Source organism: Perognathus longimembris, chromosome 16 (genome assembly GCF_023159225.1).
Source record: "Perognathus longimembris pacificus isolate PPM17 chromosome 16, ASM2315922v1, whole genome shotgun sequence".
Taxonomy (NCBI): domain Eukaryota; kingdom Metazoa; phylum Chordata; class Mammalia; order Rodentia; family Heteromyidae; genus Perognathus; species Perognathus longimembris.
In genome coordinates, this window is record NC_063176.1 from 43,534,650 (window position 1) to 43,548,761 (window position 14,112).

The window sequence follows — 14,112 nt, forward strand, 5'->3', positions numbered from 1 at the left end:
AAAAGAAGGGTCACAGAATATTTGGAACAAAAATTGGTGGTACTCACTAGATACTATATGGGAATATATCTTGTGGTTAGGGATTGAAGGGAAAATCAAGGAGAAAACAAAGGAATGGGAGACATGGTTCAAAAGAATTATACTCATTACTTGATTCATGTAACTGTAATACCTCTGTATATCACCTTTACAGTAACAATATAATTAAATTGAATTAAAAGCCATGATCCCTTAATATTAAGAAAAAAGCATGTACAAAATAGGCTTACACATGACATATGAATTGCATACATACAATAGTTCATATATTTAGTATCACATCACTTTCTTTGGTGAGTGAGATTTTTCTGTGCAAACACTGTTTTGTACCTTAAATGACCACCAAAGAATCATATGTTGAAAGTTCTGGATGCAATATATCAGTATTTAGAGAGACATTTTGGTGATGAGAGCTCTGAGCTGAGAAACAGATGAATCCTTCTATGATTTTTTACTTAATTGGAGGGGTATGGAGATAATAAAAGATAACTCTACTTGGAAGATATAGGGCCATTGGCCCTTGAAACTATATTATGTTGCCACAACTTTCTTCTTGTTTCTCTTTGCTGCCTGGAAGCTTGGTTAAGTTATGATGTACTGACTGGCCATGGAAAGGTAAACTTCACTAATCATGGATGCAATCTCTAAAGCAGTGAGCCTACATGAATTTCTCTCTTTCTATGTTAGTTTTTCCCTCAACTTTTCTTTTTTTTTTTAGTCAAGTGAAAGAAAACTCACTAATATAGGGCATTTTCATGAAAACGCCACTAATTCTCTTTAAATAAAAGATTCTCAAAAAGAAGGGAATCTCAACATCTGAATAAGGTTCAGCATGATCTCCATAGCAAGAACAAGGACTTTGAAACAATCATTATGTGTCAAATAAGTTTCCTTCCTTCCTCATTCTCTCTCTCTCTCTCTCTCTCTCTCTCTCTCTCTCTCTCTCTCTCTCTCTCTCTCTCTCTCTCTCTCTCATCTTCTTTTTGTAGTGGTACAAAGATTAACCCTAGGTAATCCTAGGCTGAGATTTGAAAATAGTGTTTCAAAGCCAGCCTGAGCAGGAAAGTCCATGAGATTCTTATCCTCAATGAACTACTCAGAAAAAGCCAGAAGTGGCACTGTGGCTCAAGTGGTAGAGTGCTAACCTTGAGCAAAAAGAAACTTAAGGATAGCACCCAGGCTCTGAGTTCAAGCCCCAAGACTGTCAAAAACAAAAACAAAAACAAAAACAAAACATCTAAGCAGAGAGCTGAGAATGTTATTTAGATTATGGTTAGTGAAAGGGTGTTTTTCTCAAGACCCCAAGTTTCTAAGTTTAAAAAAATCATAGCTGATTAATGTTTATTCCATCATCCTGTATTCCAATGTTTTCATAGTAATATTTGCATTGGAAGTACACACTAGAGGTGTTAAGATGGGTGATTCCATCTGCTTGGGCTCCAAATTGAGGATCTAGGGAGGGGGAAAGACCAAGTCCTAACCACAAGCAAATCTACCTTCTGAAATGATTGTTAAACCACGAATAAATCACTGACTACAGGTTCCCCCTTTCATTTTGGTGATGTAAATTGGGTATGACTTGCTTGGGAAAATAGGGATTAGAGGCTGTTGTAGCCTTGCGATTTTAATAGAAAATGCAATTCTGGCTCTTGGCCGCAAATGGCTTTCTCCTTCAGTATCTTCTGACTTCTTCAAGCTGTAAAAGGTGCTAATAAATACTCCATTCCTGAAGAACCTTAACCGATTCCATATGCCATAGCTCTGTGGCTACAGACTCAGGTGCACTAAGTTAAAAAAAAATCCTTGGATTTGATGACATCAAGGGATGTTGAAATGAGAGAGAGAACTTGGAGCTGGGGAAACAAATTGACTCAAATAAGGTTATGAGACGGCCTCAAATTGGAATATGCAATGGGGATAGTAGTTGTTTATTAGAATGATTGTATTTGAATTATCCAAATACTATTTGTAACTATTTGTTAACGTATCAAGGCTATACATGAAGGATAATCATTTGTTTTAGACTTAAGACCCACATCCTTTCATGCTGTCACTTTGCAAAGAAGAGAGCCTTCATAAGTAATTGCCAATTTAACAACCACAAAAAAATCAATTGGGACACTAGATTCAGGGATGAATCATGTCCACAGTCAGTTGGGTAGTTGACGTAACCGAAGGGCAAATGAGCACATTGGTTCTGGCTGGCATCAAAAAATAATAGAACGCTTACAAATGAACCTGAAGTCTGTTGGGTGACCAGACTTTTGGTGATAGGAACTAAACTAGTATGTCTGAGAACAGTATGGAGAGGCAGGTTACGGAATGGTTCAGGAGTTTCGTGGTCATGGCAACTGTGAGATTGGTGTGAGTCCAGGTCCTTGAGAAAGATAAATATGGGGCCCAGAGATAATATCTGAAGACAGGTGTCCAAGAGCAGAAATAAATCAATGTTTAAAAATATTTGATTTATTTGAATGGTTTTCCTGGTTACAAAATTAGAATAAAAAAAGCAATCAATGCATATGTATAACTTGGAAAGAACTCATAGAAAATACAATCCAATTGATCTGAAATACTCTTCATAACTAGAACATGTATTTCAAATATTTAGTCTTTTTCTGTGGTTAAAAATGGATAATTTGAGGTCATTTTTTTCACTTTACAATATTGTTTTCTTTTTCCCATGTTCAATGCTCATATAAATTATTCTAATGATTTCATAGTATTCCCTATATTTATAGGAAATTTACAAATGTATTATTAGATTTAGGTATTAAACTGTCATATTATTTATGTGATATTATGTTTACATAAGACTTTACATATATTTTGATGCTAGCCACAGCCTTGGGCATGCTAGGCAAATGTTCTACAACTGGGCTGTATAACCCACTTGAAGTGGGTTATTTATGGTTCAAAGAGAATAGTTTGGATTAGAAGTTATATGAATCAGCTGGGTGTGGTATCATGTGCCTTTAACCCTAGATACTTGAGAAGCAGAGATATAAAGCCTTGAAATTTAGTGAGGAATTTAGTGAGACCCTCTCACAAAAATAAGCTGAATATAGTTGAATGTGCCTGTGGTCCCAGTTAATGGAGTGGCAGAGGTAGGATGGTAGTAGTTCATGGAGTGCCTCAGCCAAAACTTGAGACACTACCTGAAAAGCAAACTGAAGACAAAATGGACTAGGGGTGTGGTTCAAAGTGATGGAGCACTTCAGCCCCACTTTTGGGCATCTACCCAAAAGACCACAAACAAGAACACACTAAAGCCACCAGCACAACAATGCTCATCGCAGCACAATTTGTCATAGCTAAAATATGGAACCAACCCAGATGCCCCTCAGTAGATGAATGAATCAGGAAAATGTGGTACATATACACAATCAAATTTTATGCCTCTATCAGAAAGAATGACATTGCCCCATTCATAAGGTAATGGAAGGACTTGGAAAAAATTATACTAAGTGAAGTGAGCCAGACCCAAAGAAACATGGACTCTATGGTTTCCCTCATAGGCAATAATTAGCACAGGTTTAGGCTAGTCACAGCAGAGGATCACAAGAGCCCAATAGCTATGCCATTATGAACACATAAGATGATGCTAAATGAAATGAACTCCATGTTATGGAAACGACTGTTATATCACTGTTGTAATTACTTTCAACATGCGATGTGAAAACTTAGCTTCTATTGTTGATGATCCTCTTGTAACCCCTTCCCGTGGTTGTACCTGCACTATCACTGTATCTTATCTGAGTACACTGAAAACTGTATACTGGTATTAGAACTAGGAAAGTGAAAGGGAATATCAAAATCAAGAGACTCAGGATAAACAGACAAATAACTACACAAGCAATACTTGCAAAACTGTTTGGTGTAAACCAACTGAACAACTCATGGTGGGAGAGGGAAAGGGGGAGGAGTGAGGGGGAATGAGGGAGGAGGTAACAAACAGTACAAGAAATGTATCCAGTGTCTAACAGATGAAACTGTAGTAACCTCTCTGTACATCAGTTTGACAATAAAAATAATAATAATAAAAACAAATGCAAGGTTGAGTTCAATCATCAGCACTGCAGGAAAAACACAAACCAGAAATGAGAGAATCCAGGAACATAGATGCAACATTTTCCAAGAAAAAAAAATAAAAAGATTAACCCTAGGACTCTTACTCCACCCTTTTTTGCTGATAGCTTGAGCTCTATCATTTGACCCTTGCCTCCAGTCCAGTATTTTTCCGGTTAATTGAGGGTGAGGTCTCGAGGATATTTTTCCCCAAGGTGGCAGTAAATTGTGCCCCTTGGATTTCTGCCTCCTATGTATCTAGTGCTATGGGTGTTATTGATTCTCAGCTAGATTATACACTATATTGTTTACATATATTATTTTAGACATCCTTAAAAATAAGTCACAGAGTACTGCATCATTCCCAATTTGCATGTAAGTACACTAAACAACTTGAATTTGTGTAACATGGTCAAGTTCATATCTCTACTAAATGTCAAAGATGTTTTAAACTTAGGTATGATTTGATTTCAATGGCAAATGTTTTTAATTTCCAAAATATTTGCTAATTGTCAGACTAGATACTTTTACTGTTTCTCATGTTGAAGTATTTGGAATGTACAGTACCTTGAAAAATTATTTTCAAAGAGAAATGGATTTTAGATTGCATAGTTCCTCCCATTACATTCTCTATGATTTTATAAATTATACCTTATTTCTGGGAGATTTGTTTTTACGTTTCCTTACAAAATATATGTGTAATCACTGAGTGTAAAACATGCCTAATTACATGTTATCTTCTTAAAGTAATGTGAAATCAACATTTAGTTCAGCCAGTTATTTGCAGGACCACAAACTGGTTTCACCAATTACCTAATCCTCAGCTTGAAACATGAGCTCTGTAATAACCCTATCATTCTTAAGGCAATCATGGTAGTTGTAACATTAGAACTGCACTGAATTTAGGACTTTACTTAAGTTAGAAAAGTTTCAGGCACAGAGATAAAATATGGTCTACATATATTATTGAAATACATATTATGTATATATCATAAATCTCTCGCTAACACATTGGAGGAGGAAGAAAAGTAGAAGGAAGTGAATAATCAACAACTCGTGAGTGAAGGATAGCAGATGCTGATAAAAATAACTTTTTAGTTTGGATCAAACATTAATTTAAATTATAGTTTTCAATTTTTTTCAACTGCAAACTTTCTTGTCACTAAAATGGAATGAGAAGACTTTCCTCACTAAAAAATATATGGACAGTAGGTTCAGTCTTAAAGATGCTGTTTATCTATAAATGATCCATTTCCTCTAGGAAAAAAATGTAAGCTATACTCCTTATTAGAATAATTAAATTAAAATGTCTATTGGCATTAGCTATTGATATAAGATTTTTCACATTGCATTTCATACCATAGATTTAAACAATGATGGTAATAATTAGTGATCACTACTACCTACACTAATAAGATAGCCAAATAGCACAATATATACAGGAAGTTGATCCTTAAAGTCTTCAGAGAGAATATGTCTTGAAATAAATATTGATCAAATTTTCTCAAGGAAAAGGGGAAGGGGGAAGATGGTGGAGCAAGCCTGGCAGGGAAATTGACATATGTTGAGATAGGCAAGAGAGAAAGGAAGCTAGAATATCTAAGAATTTTAGAGACATTCAGGGACGATGTCAGAGCTTTCTGAGATGAAATAAAGACCAGATCAGGATACAATATTTACCTTCATAAAAACTTTAGATCTAAACATACATAGAGTCGTTGATAAAAATTAACTTGCTCTCAAAAAGTAAGGTCATTTGAAGAAAATTAAACTTTCCAGAGTATATGTTTGTGCTTGTGTATATATGGGTCCCCAAATCTAAACCAATCCGAGTTAAAATATTGATTGTCATACTTACCAACTGTGGGAATTTAGGGAAGTACTTGTGCTCTCAATTTCTATTGCTTTTTTCTGGAATGTGAAAATACTAACTATCATGTGAGATCGGGAGGAATGATATTCTAATTCTCTCTTTAAATGCAACAGAATAGATGTCAAATGCAAAATCATTCTTAATACATAGCTAATCATTGCATGCCAACTATGTTCTGTACTTCTCACGTATTATACGAACACTTCCTTTTTAAAATAATTTTGTTATCTTTAAGTAGCTGTACTGAGGAGTTACCATTCTCCAAAGCTTATGAATACAGTGCATCTTGATCAATGTTACCTTTTTTGACATTCTCATCCACCCCTTCCAACCTACCCTTTCCCACACTTATCTGAATTTAACTTTATGTATTGAATGATTTGCAATTTAACAAAGCAGTTTATGAGTACACTTTCTTGATGTGTGTCACATCTTCACCCCCCCTTCCACAACTCTTCCCTCATATTTCTCAATTTTGTGGTATTTACAATGAATTCTTGCCTGCATTCTTCTGCCTTACCCCCTTCATTATTCTGTCCCTCTCCCCTTGTCCCTAACCCCCTTTTTGCAGGGTCTCATTTCCTGGTCCTTTTTTTGTTGGGCTTTGACTTAGTCTTTTTAAAAGAATTATACTATCTGAGCTCTCCATAGAATCTTTTACACTTCAGTTAATTCATTTGTAACCTCTTGCTTACCACCCAATGTGTTTACTTGTAGATTTATAGGCAAATTTTAGCTATCACAAATGAAGGAATGCATGAATCCTATATTTCTCTGGGTCTGACTTACTTTGCTTAATATAATTTTTCCAAGTCTTTTAATATGGTACAATATAATTCTTTCTGATAGATGAGTATATATACCACATTGTTTTATTCATTTGTCAATTGAGGGCAGTTAGACTGATACAATAAAATAGTCATTATCATTATCAGTTTGTCAGTGTGAACACTGAAATATAGAATTTAATTAATAATCTAAATATATACCACTAAGTAAATGGTAGAGCTAACCTTTGATATATGAAATTTTACTCGACATTGTTCTCTTTTACTTATATTAGTGAATTAGAAGATGAAGTTTCTAATGTGAAGAAAGCAAATAAGAATCGGAGGTATCTTTTGCATAGATGCTATGTTTTAAATATGAAGTATCACCACAAAGGCACATGTCTTGAAAGCTTGGTGTCCAGCTGTTTGTGATCCAATCATTAAAAGTGACTGGGCCCTATGAGTGCTGAATTTAGACAAGGGTCAGTCCATTGATAAACCAGTGACACCCATAGCATTATTCAGTGGTGGTGGTATGTTGAGCCCTTGAAGAATATTTTGTCATGGCTTCCTCATTATTTTGACCTTTGTTTCCTGCTTGCCAGGAGGTGAGTGGCTGCCAGGATAAATATTTACCTTTAATAAAGATTTATAAATATGTATATAAAAATCTGTAAATGTGTCCACTGGACCTGTTTGAGAAGGATGAAACAGGAATGGGAGAAAGTCACAAATGATGGAATGGACGTTGATGAAGAACTCACAGTCACATGATTAGCTTGAACATATACATGTACTTTTTCTCAAGTTTGAACTGCAGGTTTCTTGATGATGAGTTACCTTACAAAGACCGACATTAACTCCAGCAATAGTGGTGGAAGGGGAACCTAGGACTGTTGTTTTTGCAAAAGATCAAGCAACAGCAAATTCCTACATGAGATTATTTAAGAACTCATGCATTCTTATTCTGACATGCACAGAGTGATAATCAGTCCACCAGGAAATGCATGTAATATTCAATATAAACTGTGCAATCTCTCTTACTCCTAGTTACTTAAAGAGAAAAAGTAGGAGAAAGGTGAATTAGGCACACATGAACACAACACAGGAAATTGAGTTAAAGAAGTATTTGTGTGCATGTGTGTGTATTTGGAATTTTAAACTGAATATAGTTTTGCAATGTCACCTTCATGTTTCTTCAGGAAGTGACAAGAAATATAGGTATTACAGATCATTATCCAAAGTGATTGATTTAAAAGATTTTTTTTTATTTTATTCAAACAAAATTAGGGCTATTTAATAGCTGAGCTTCATCTTTAGATATAAAATCGTTCCTGAGGCTTCTAAGGCTACTTTAGCATGATTTTTCAGAACAACTTCTTTCTTTTTTCAGAAGAGTTAAAAATGAAAACGTAGACCCCACAAATTTCTCTTGGTATTTCATAAGGACTCTTCATTTCTCCCATCAGTTCTCTTTCTACTTTGATCATGAACGTGAGTGCCCTGTTTTCTGGGGACACAGTATCTGTAGGCTGGGAATTTGTGTTTTTTGCTGAAGCTTTTGGCATAGAGTTAGCAGCTTCCTCCTCCATTCCTAGCTTTCCTAGGGCATAGTTATTTTCCCATCTATTTTCCAGTGTTCCTTTTTCTATTTTGCATATTCTTCATTACATTTTAAAGAAAAGTCTGGCAAGGCCAGCATCTCCATGATGTTATGAAGTAATCTTTCACTTTGTCATCAGTAGGATATTTGGAATGTTTTTTAGTTCTTAAGAATTTGAATCACATTGAAGCAGTAAGAAATTAGGTTTGCAAAGTTCTAAAAATTAACAAAATATACTTCTAAATTAAATATATGGACCTGGAATGTAACATATATCGAACAATGATAGAAATGTTGAATTTCTTACCAATTCTTTCCTCTGTGCTTAATTCAAAGGATTTCCAGTGGAAACATGAGACATACCCATTGATGTTTATGAATCTTGAAGAGTTGACATAATTCTGTGAAAACCTGATTAAATTTTGACATGTTTTGAACTGCAGTCAAATTTCAGAATCTTACTGATCTTTATTTACTTAAAAAGCTTTCCCTACCTACTCATGTTATTTTTTAATGCTCTGTTTTGTACAAAACTGGCAACGTATATCATTTGATGTGCCAGCTACTAATTAACTGAGTATTAAAATTCAAGTTTTCAGTGATTAAAAGGCCTAAGACTTTCTTCAAGTTATATTTGCTATTTTAATTTTTTTCAGTGATGCTGGAACACAGATTTTTTCCTCCTGACCTTGAAAGAGTTGCATTTTATCATAACTTTGCATTCCATTAAGAGAGTTGTAGTCACCTAGGACCTTCAGAACCTGTAATTCCAAAGTTTAAGAATTTGGGGAGATATGAAGAAAAAAATATTACTAAGTAATTTTCAGGCCAACAGAATGAGCTGAAGATTGAAAAAGACCCATTCTCTGGTGTATCTAATTGCATCCTTCATCTTTGAATTATACTCATCCCTTCAATGTGATTATTGACTGAAATGTGCTATTTTGTTAAAGGCCAATTTCCACTGCAGTCCTGTGGGAAAGAAGACTTAATATTCAGTTAATTACATTTGTCCTATTAAGCCTGAAAATCTTATTGCCTCTCCAAGTTCTCAATTTCTATTGCTCATAGGTGAGCTTATTGATGGATCTTAGCACACTGCAATTCCCACTGCACTGTAAGCTGTCATTCAATGGTCCCTAATTTAAAAAGAGTCTTCAGTTCAGCTCTGTGGAGTTACAGGGTCAGAAGTTGCAAACACATGCCCTGTAGCTTCTGCTGGTATATATTTTTAGTTTGTAACCTGTGCCTTACAAAATATCAACCATGGGACTTTGCTTCCCTTATGAGTAAATAATGTTTATATGGTTTAATTATTTGTAAATTGCTAACCTATATGTTGTCATTCAACCATCTGTGTATCAATATTAACTGAAGTTTACATGTGAAGAAAAAGAGAGCTATGTAACCCATGTGCTCAAATTAATCTACATAGTCCCCAAATACACATGTTTTTGCTCTGTTTCCCACATTTAACTTTCCTTGAAAGTCATTTTGAGAGCAGAAATGCTAAACATGGTAATTCCAGACATGAGCCCTAGTTCTAGCCACTAACTGGTTGTTGAGTCCTAGTAAATATCACTTGCTCTTTTTGTACCTTAATAAGCTTCATAATAGCAGAGGATCACAATAGCTCAACAGCTATGTACATATGATTATAGAGGATGAAGCTAAGCAAAATTAACTCTAAGAGATAGAAATGAGGATTTTGTTGTTGTTATTTTTAACGTTCTATGTGAATTTCCTATGGCTTATCCCCTGTTGTTACTGTGTATGATTTTGGTACACTGGGATATATATTTTCATCTGAACTAGGGAAGGGAAACAAATATGAGAGAGGGTATAACTAATATGACAAGAAATGTACTCACTACCTTATTATGTAACTGTAACCCGTCTGTACATCACCTTAACAATAAAATTAAATTTTAAAAGATAAACTTAATAACTGTACTATAAGAAAAGGAATAATGGCTCTGATGTAGTGTTAGGGTTAGGCTAAATTCAATTGAAATGATATTTAAAGTACTCATAACTATTCATGACACATCCTTGATATAAAAGTTACCTTTACATTTGATTCCTCTTCCCCAAACTGACCAGACTTCTCCTTATAGCATCCACAAATCTGGAGAATAGAAGAGTGTGTGATCTCCTGTCTGTCAGGCATTCTTGGCCTTCCTGAAAGAATGGGAAAATTGCTGGTTAAAAAAAAAAAAGCTCACAACGGCCAGGGGCCTATGGTACATGCCTGCAACCTTAGCTACTCAGGAGGCTGAGATCTGAGAAATCAACTTTGTAGCCAGGCTAGATAAGTAGTCCATGAGACTATTATTACCAATTAACTATCAAAAAGCAGGAAGTGGAGCTATGACTCAAGTGGTAGGGCATTAGCCTTGAGCAAAAAAAACCAAAACAAAAAAACAACAACTTGGTGATAGCTTGAACCTAATCCCTGAATTCAAGTCCCAGGACAGTACAAAACTACAGCTCTAGGTGTATTTTTACTTTCTGCTTTCAGATTGGTAGTCAAATTTTAATAGTGTGGGATACCTTACAAAGGCTTTCCCATGCTAGTTGTTAAAAAAAAATCACTTCTACTAATTCTGGTATACTGTAGTATTTGGAATATGTTTGAACTATGGAAGCATGTCGACTGCTCTAAGTTGAGTTTCCCTGCTTGAAGAATAAACATAATAATACTTGTGTTTATTTAAATGCTGTTTTAAAGGTTAAAATGAGTAATTTACATAAGCAATTTATTTCATAGTCTGGCACATTACTATGTAAATACAAAACTGCAGTTAGCTATTGGGATATTTTAATACTATATTTACCTATTTGGGTAAATTAAGAAAGTTAATGCTACTAAATTTCATTTTTATTTATTATTTATTTACCTATTTTATTCTTATTATTTATTTTATTATTATTCCATTTATTATTATTATTATTATTTATTCCATTATTTATTTTTATTATTTATTATTATCCCATTTAGTCATTATATATTTATTTATTGCTGATAGTGAGGATAATTCTAAGTGTTCACTAGGCATTTTTCTCATGCTAGCTCTTGAGCCATATCCTGTCTGGTTTTTAGTTGATTAATCCTAGAGACAGTCTCTTAGACTTGTGTACTTGAGATGGCTTAGAAATTCAAATCCTCAGATCTGAGACTTCTCCATAAATAGGATTATAGACATAAGCCATGAGCCTCCAGCTTCATTATTATTTTAAAATCAATTATATTTGAGTTTATTCAATCAGCAGTGTACTTAGATACAGCTTGATGATTCAAAATATTTTGCAAGACTTACAAAGTAAAGACATCGATTCTACATTCTTGCTCTCCAACTCTAATTCTTTCTCTTTCGTATACTCTATAAGCTACTTCTTCTGGTCTTCATTTGTGAAAATATTATCTATGAAATATATTTACTGCACTTCTCATTTCTTAGTCTAATTTGTTTGCAACTCAGTCTTCTTCACAAACTCAATTTTTTCTCCCTTTTATAAAACACGAAGAAAAGTGAGAAGAGGGGTGGAGTGGAAGGGGTGAGTGAGAATATTAAAAGGGGTGACATTAGTCAAAAGGCATTTTGTTCATAAAGTGCTCTGTTGAATGGCAACTCCAGTGTGTAACTACCTAAAGAAATATATTTTAAAGTGTTGCTAGGAAAATTTTGATTGCCCACGGAATAACTCCAATGCTAAACAGATGAACTATTTTAAAGGAAAATAATGAATCTTAGGTATTATATAGCATCATTACATGGAAAACATCAAGCCAGCCTACCTTTCCTCATTTCTCTTGTATAGATGTCCAGATTATAGGTGACTGAAAGACTATGAAACAGCCCAGGCCTTATTTCTGCCCCTTATGGAGGAAGTAAATCTTTTTTTTTTCAGATTTTGTACCATATAAATAAATCCTTTATTAAGTAAAAAGCATTTTTAAGGAGTCACTATGTTTTACTTCTCACCATGAATTCCTGGAACACCTGGATAAAGAGAATCTTAAATATAAAGGTATCAGCTGTTGCCAGAATCCTCTACCCAGGCATTTCTGCCACCTACCCGCCCCCCCCCGTGGACCCCCTGCCAGATAATTTTTGTCCTCAACTGAAAAGATCCTTCCCAATCCAGAACTTTCCCCTATCTCCCAGGAATAAGTTTTGTTTTTGTTTTCATTGTGATCCTCTCCATCTTCCTATCTGTGGTTATCTCTTCCTTCAAAATACTGACAAGACACAGGTTGGTAAGACCCGATGCCAAGCCTGATGAAACAGAAAAAGTTTAAACTTTGGAGTCAGACAGACCTAGGTTCACATTACAGCTTTATCCTTTATATCTGTGTGACTCTAAACAAATTAATCTCCTTAGTGTCCTCCTCTATAAAATGCTAATTACACCAATCCTGAATGGCCGATGTAAAAATTAAGTAAATAACCATGTAAAAAGGTTGAGCTCAATAATTATTGCTTCTTTCTTCTAACCTATTTGTGTTTGAAATCTCCAATACTTTCTTTCCTATAAAGTGATTCTGGTAGGGCAGCCAATTTCCTGGTTCAATAAAAATGGTCAACCTAGCAGCACATAATTAACTGACCCTCTTGTTGTATCCTGGTCACACGGGACTCAAACTCCTCACAATCAAATCACCAGCACTCAGTCAATTGAGCTAGGAGTCTTTATTTAGCTGTACACAGTGTCTGCTCTCCACCATCGGGATGGCAAAGAACAGCAATGAGCCACTGCAGGGCTGGATTTTTAAAGATAGAAAATATGCACTCTATAGGAGGTGGTCACATAGCAGACACAGGGGGTCAATGCTGGGGTTAGAGCAAGTCACAAATGGGTTAAGCAAGCAGCTTACAGAAGCAGAATTTTGTGGTCAGGCTGACCTAATACCAACTTTATTTTAACATTTGTTACCATGTTCCCCTAATATCAACTAAGCAAACATGAGCGGGCTAAAACAACTCAGTACTCAATCATAACTAAACCAATCTGACAGTCGCCATGGCATTTCTATAACTGTCAATATAATTATTGCTATAAACTATTACTATGATCATTTTAACAATCTGTTACTACAGTTGCTACCTAGATACAGAGAAGAACAGGGATACATATATTTTTAAATGTCAAACTACAAGGAACTAGTCTCAAGGGTGGGGGTCCAGCTCTCCAGCATGGAGTCACCAAAATGGAGTTATAGAAGCTAAGAGTAAACACTAAGACAGTGAAATTTTATAAGCCCTATTGTTTCGAGGAGCTGGGGGGCAGGGGAGGGAGTGCTACACTTTCCCTTGGGTTGCACACCTCTTCTCAAGATGCCTATATAACACAAAGTTGATAATAGAAGGGAAGCAGCTTGGGGCTGGGAATATGGCCTAGTGGTAGAGTGCTTGCCTCACATACATGAAGCCCTGGGTTCAATGCCTCAGCACCACATATACAGAAAAAGCCAGAAATGGTGCTGTGGCTCAAATGGTAGAGTGCTAGCCTTGAGCAAAAAGAAGCCAGGGACAGTGCTCAAGCCCTGAGTTCAAGCCCCAGGACTGGCAAAAAAATAAGGGGGTACGGGGGCGGGAAGCAGCTTGTAAGAATGCCCTTCTCTGGAAGAAGTAAATCTTGAACTAGGGAAAGTTTCCCATAACAGCCTTTAGGATTCTTCTTGTTGTTCTTTTTACTAGAAGCAGGATTTCAAACAGAGTTTCACCCAGTGAGCCCCAGGTTCCCTGAAGTATATA

General features: G+C 35.4%; 1 pseudogene; it reads left to right on the forward strand.

Moving 5' to 3' along the window:
• Positions 1-2,361: 2,361 nt before the first annotated feature.
• The window catches only part of LOC125364530, a 34,446-nt pseudogene continuing 22,695 nt past the window's right edge, over positions 2,362-14,112 (forward strand).